Genomic DNA, 6,555 nt, shown 5'->3' with positions numbered 1-6,555 from the left:
CGGCCCTAGCCTTTTGGAGGCCCTAAGCGATATTTGTTTTGAAGTTTTGAAGTTCATTTCCTACAATTCTACACATTTTGCCATAGGGTGTACAGAAAATGTTGCAGTTTTAAAGCACCTTTTTTGCAGTTCTAAACATTTTGCCATGGCGCGGAAAAAACGTTGTGCAATTTTATAACAAATATCTTGCAATTCTACACATTTTGCCATTTGGCAGAGATAAAAAATGTTTGACAGTTTAAAGCCAATTTCCTACAATTCTACACATTTTGTCATGATTGAATGATATCTGAGTGAGAGTGACTAACAAAATCAATGGAGGCCCCCCTGCGTGCCCAGTCGGTATTCAGCCATGATTACTACAAATTTAGATAGCTGGGTAGACTAACTTAACAATTAAACAATTGTTAGCTGACATGGCTAATTGAGTGATTGTCAGTGACTGACATAACAAGAGAAAACTTGCTGATGCACAACCAAATTTAGAACTAGCACGTTGTGTATTCTACTATTCTAACTCTCAACAGTAAGTTGAGTTGAGTTTTTGGGTGCGGGCTAGGGGGCCCCCTAGCAGCCTGGGGTCCAAAGCGAACACTTATGTCGCTTATGCCTGGAGCCGGCACTGATGTTCAATATTTGTTTAAAAAAAAGTCAGTTAAGAACAAATTATGTTTTACAAGGACGGCCTACCAAAAGGCAAAAGGCCTCCTGCGGGGACGGGGGCTGGCATTAAAAATATATACATATATAAACATAGGACCAAACACACATCACAACAAGAGAGACAACACAACACTGCATAAAGAGAGACCTAAGACAACAACATAGCATGGCAGCAACACATGACAACACAGCAAGGTACCAACCCAACATGAAAACAACATGGTAGCAACACAACATGGTACAAGACATGGTACAAACATTATTGGGCACAGACAAAGGGCAAGAAGGTAGAGACAACATACATCACGCAAAGCAGCCACAACTGTCAGTAAGACTGTCCATGATTGAGTCTTTGAATGAAGAGATGGAGATAAAACTGTCCAGTTTGAATGTTTTTTGCAGCTCGTTCCAGTCGCTAGCTGCAGCGAACTGGAAAGAGGAGCGACCCAGGGATGTGTGTGCTTTGGGGACCTTTAACAGAATGTGACTGGCAGAACGGGTGTTGTATGTGGAGGATGAGGGCTGCAGTAGGTATCTCAGATAGGGGGGAGTGATGCCTAAGAGTGTTTTGTAAATAAGCATCTTGCGACGGGTATACAGAGATGACCAGTTTACATGCTCCATAGAAACTCTTGAAAGAGACTAAAAGAGCCGACGATATGTGATTGATTGTGTGTGTGCGTGCGTGCATGTATGCATGTGTGTGTGTACATATGCACGTACGTGTTGCTCTCAAACTCAACTCTGTACCTTGAAGCCAGTTCCACTGCATTTTTTCATTGCTTCCTTCTAATCACGGATTTATTTAGACCTGAGACAACAGGTGGGTGCAATTAAGTATCAGGTAGAACAGAAAAGCAGCAGGCTCCAGACTTCAAAGGGTAAGCGTTGAGTACCCCTGTGTTAGAGTGTGCACTTCTATGTGAAATTCATTGTCTTCATGTTGGGAGACCAGAAGTTTGAGGACTGCTTTCTATTTCCAATGCTGGAGGCCAGCAATCTATTATTGTGATTCAGTTAGAAGGATCATATTTTTTTATAGGTTAGACCATTTCAAGTTTAAAGCACTTGCAGTTATTCAACTTACAATGTGAACTTATATAACTACTTTGAAATCTTTTGCTGTATTTGCTATATCCACTGAATGGAGATCTCAATTCCATGTATGAGTTGAATATCAAGCGCAGAATTTAATAGAATGAAGTGAAGCACTGAGATCTTTCAATTACATTCCTCAATGTATACGTTTCTTTCCCCTTAGAGTATGCTAAAGCTTAGTATTGTTGATGAATGAGTGTTTTTACCCAACAGTTCCATGTGTTACGCTACCTTATGGTCAGATTGCCACAGATTCATGTGTACTGTCTTGCACTGTCCCTATTGGTTCATAAAATCATTATGCATATCCCCAGGCTCTCAGACTTTGGGCGCTGAGTGGATCTTTCTTACATCTTTATCCCTCAGTGCCAATAGACATAATTTAAACATGTAGTGATATTTACTGGCATATCATAGTTGAGGTTCTACGCCATCATTCAGTATTTTTTCCACCATTGTGTTGATAAAAAATAAGTTGTGTGCATATGTATGCAAATATAAGTTTATAATTGATTTCCAATTTACAAATCCGGTGACAAATCAGTTGCATTTGTTATTTATTAACTATCCCTGTTTTAAGATCCCTATTTTGAGCCTAATATGCTTCTGTATTAGTTATTCACTAAGCTTTAATCGATCCAAATTATGCATTAGAACATACAGGTAACTGCCAAATAAAGGAAATCCCAACATAAATAAGGCGTTGGGCCACCATGAGCTGCCAGAACAGCTTTGAGTGGCCGTGGTATAGATTCTACAGTCTGGAACTCTATTGGAGGGACGCAACACCATTTTCCCACAATAAATTCCATCATTTGGTGTTTTGTGATGGTGGTGGAAAACGCTGTCTCATGCATGATCTGGTGACTGAGACACGCACGCATGCGCGCACACCCACCCACCCACACACACACACACACACACACACACACACACACACACACACACACACACACACACACACACACACACACACACACACACACTCACACACACACACACACACAGACACACACTTTAAACCCCTTACGCTACTTTGAGACCCCTCTTTAAAGTGAATGAGATCTCTTCTTGTAGCCATGGTAGTCAAAACAATGGGCAACTGGGCATTTTTATACATGACCCTAAGCACGATGGGATGTTAAGTGATTAATTAACTCAGGAACCACACCTGCGTAAAAGCACCTGCTTTCAATGTAATTGGTATAACTCATGTAGGGCTTTATTCAATCATATCCGCTTTAGCCGACATCCACATAGCGGTTGGTTTGATGTGTCAGAGGTGGAACTGTGTTAGAGCAGTCAAATTCACAAGCAGCTCCTGGCATTATAGCCTACCTAAAGTGGACATTGCCATTGGCTGCACGGAGTCGCATTAAGATACATTTCATGGAGCCTTGTTTACAAGTTCGAACACTGGAATGTGAGATGTAATCTACACCTCGATTAGGCTGATAGAAATCCTAATTATTTTAATGACTTTCGATTTGAGGGTCATTATTTCTATATAGCTTACACTGTCATTTTGTTTCTAATGCGAGGGTGACGGGTTACAATGACCAAGAGCAGCTGCTCTCCGATTTGACAGCTTCAACGCAGTTACACCTTTGACACCACCAGAACATCAGTTATGAGGGTGTCGGCTATCGCCAGATAATGCTTGATCTGATTGAATCTAGGCCTTACTCAAGTGTTTCCTTTATTTTGCCAGTTACCTATATATTCTGTCTGTTTGTTATCACACAAGAAATCGCTGAGGTGATACATTTTCAAGTCATGAGCTCAGGCCACACTGGCGACTGCATGAATAATTTATCCTGTCATTTGATTTGACAAAATAGCTGGAGAAAAGAGGGACAAAAATAAAGTATTTTTGTAGCTTTGTTGATTCTTTGTTGGTTGGTTCATGTATGGTTCACAATACATGTGGTTCACAATACATTTGTTTAGAAGATTTCTGTTATCATGTTTGTTGTATAAGTTGACTTCATCCCTAGGGAGCTTGGGCAAATGTATTATAATTTAATCTGATGTTTGGTAACCAACATAAAGCATTAGCATCCACACACTCTGGATGTTTGATCTCTTGTTATTTTAAACTGATAGATAGTGATAGTTTGGTTCTGAAGCAGTGACTACCAAATGATATGTGTCGAGATAATGATTTGGGGGTTTCCTACTCTCTGTCAGACATGCCGTGTAGCTGAGTCCTACAGCTCTGACAGGCCCAGACATCCAGAGCACAGACATGCAGTGAAAAGTCTCTGTGGGCTGATGGCAGCTTGTCTGCTTGACTGCCATGACACAACCCATCCACCCCAGCACTACTCCACCTCTAAGTCTTGTTTGAATACTACACTACCACTCATGGAAAAATGACATCAACCTTACCCATAGCCACACACACACCTCAATGGTGATTCAGCCTATGCTCATGTGTACTCTGTTGTATGAAAGCCTGTTTGTCAGATGACACATACTTTGGAATCTGAGCTCCAAACTTCAGCTCATGTTGTACTTGTTCTCTGTGAGTAAGATAAATAGCTACAGACTCAAAACACTGCTGCATTTATACTCAAAAGTGTAGGGATGACAAAATGAGCATATATGTTAATTGACAATTGAAGTAACCTTTGTAGCAGTAAAAAGCGCTTAAAGGAGTCATTCTCAGGGTAAAACTGTTTATTTATTTTTCTACGGGGGGATGACATTTGTCTAACTGGATAGAAATGTGTGAAGAATTGTGTGTGAGGCATTTCTTTCCTATTACATCCCTATTACATTAATCTCAGCATTAACGACATGCTACGGTACTTTGCCGACTAAGAAAGTATTTTTTAAACCTCCCGCTTTGGGCTGGATGTGTCAATGTGTAGTTCATACATGTATAAGAGCAGAATACTGTCTTACCTCAATTAGCCACAATCCCTATTTTGAAAGCGACTGTTTTCTTGAAGCTGTGCCACACCATTTCCCCCACATTTAACCCCACGTGGGCCAGCCTCCTTGCAATTAGAGTTCTAGCCAATGAGCTTCAGCCCCTCGCATTTGAGTATTTCTAGCAAGAGGCCTGCCCTGCATTATCTAATGAGGTTGCAGGGTGGGCCCAACAGCTCAGTGGACACAGCAGAGAGAGAGAGCAATGACGTGGTGCACATATCTGCACATATGTGACGTAGTACGCAATAGTCGGGGACTACTTTTGGCTCGTGAGTGCTACTTTCAGAACTACTGGCTAAAAAGTATACAAAAGTATCAGAGAATCTCTTTAAGAGTCCACCTGCCCTGCAGTGCTGTTATAGGAACCAATCTTCTTTACAGTAATTTGCAATCAATGTGGTTCAAAATAGCTATTGCATCAATTGGGTCCTGTGAGACATTTCAAAAGTTCAGTTAGAATATTCCACAGTAGGCCCCTTCCTCTTCTTCCTTCTTGCTTAACTTTGTGAATATCTTTCTTGCATTGTTATTCACACAGTCCGATGTGTGCAAATCATTTCTCAGCAGTGGATTGAAACAACAGCTGAGAAACCAGGGGAAGTTGAGAAACATCAAATTGTGGTATGATACATGACTCAAGTGTAGGCTATCCTGTCAAAGAGAAAACCATAGTCGTTCAACTCGAAAATGACATAAATAGGGACCATTTTCAAACATCCTGTCAAGATCAGGTTACCTGTGAAGTTACGTCACAAAGTGATGTGAATGGTAGAAAGCAAAAGGAAACAGTTTTTTTGGTATATATAATCTTTCCTGCAAATCTAAGCCTTTTTCTGGGAAAGAGATGGGGAAATTAAAAGCTGTATATGAAAAACTGATTATGAAATCAAATATATTCTACTTTGTTCCTCTTCTTAGAATTTGAGGTAGCATATAACATTCAAGTATGACTCGAATTTGTTGATTTACCTCAATTCATCTATTTGATAAACACTGTGTGAAGTCAAGTCCCATTCAAACAGCACCCTCAGTCACTGCAGGCATAGATGCTAGTTTTAAAAATATGTTTTATTATTTATCTGAGAATGTGTGGCATGAATATTGTAAAAACGGCCAGCTCATCTCCTTTCCAAGACCCCAACTTTCTTTTGGTTATCTTATTGAAATAAGGTCATGCCAATCATCATCATTTTATTTGTTGATCTGCAGCCTTTTTTCCCGGGACTTAGCGTAATACCCGACCAGGCAGGGCCTCAGGCAGACTGTAGTTTCCATTCTGATGACCACCAGGTTTTTCGCTCCTGTTTATTCTACATCCTCAGAAAAAATTGCTTTTCTTTCTGATGTTTTATTGTGCGTGCAGCTAAATGTAAGTGGCAAAATCCTGATGTCTTGTTGTTTGGAGCTAAATAGTGTCTGTTGTAAATATGTACCATTAGTGTTAAACTTGCTAGCTAGCTAGCTAGCTCGCTTACTCCCGCTAGCGTTAGCATTAGCATTGTCAACCGGAATTAATTATTAAGTTCTCCTCTTTTTTTTACAGAACCACAGTTAGTACCAGAGTGAGTGGTGTTTTATGTGTGTGTGGATCTTCATTAAACCGTTGAACCACCCATACATAAAAATGTATGCACACATGACTGTAAGTCGCTTTGGATAAAAGCGTCTGCTAAATGGCATATTATTATTATTATAACTGGAACTACTGCTTCCTCGTGTTCTGAATTGACACCCTGTGGTGGTTCCTACCGGCCTAAAATCCAGCACCTAAGTTTATCCCTTTTTATTGGTCCTTCGAATTCATAAACAACCCATCTTTTTCAAATATAATCAGGGATGCAAACTAGTCACCTT

This window comes from Coregonus lavaretus, assembly GCF_964263955.1.
Source record: "Coregonus lavaretus genome assembly, chromosome: 23".
Lineage (NCBI taxonomy): Eukaryota > Metazoa > Chordata > Actinopteri > Salmoniformes > Salmonidae > Coregonus > Coregonus lavaretus.
The sequence above is the reverse complement of the archived record's forward strand: the minus strand, read 5'-3'. Positions refer to the sequence as shown.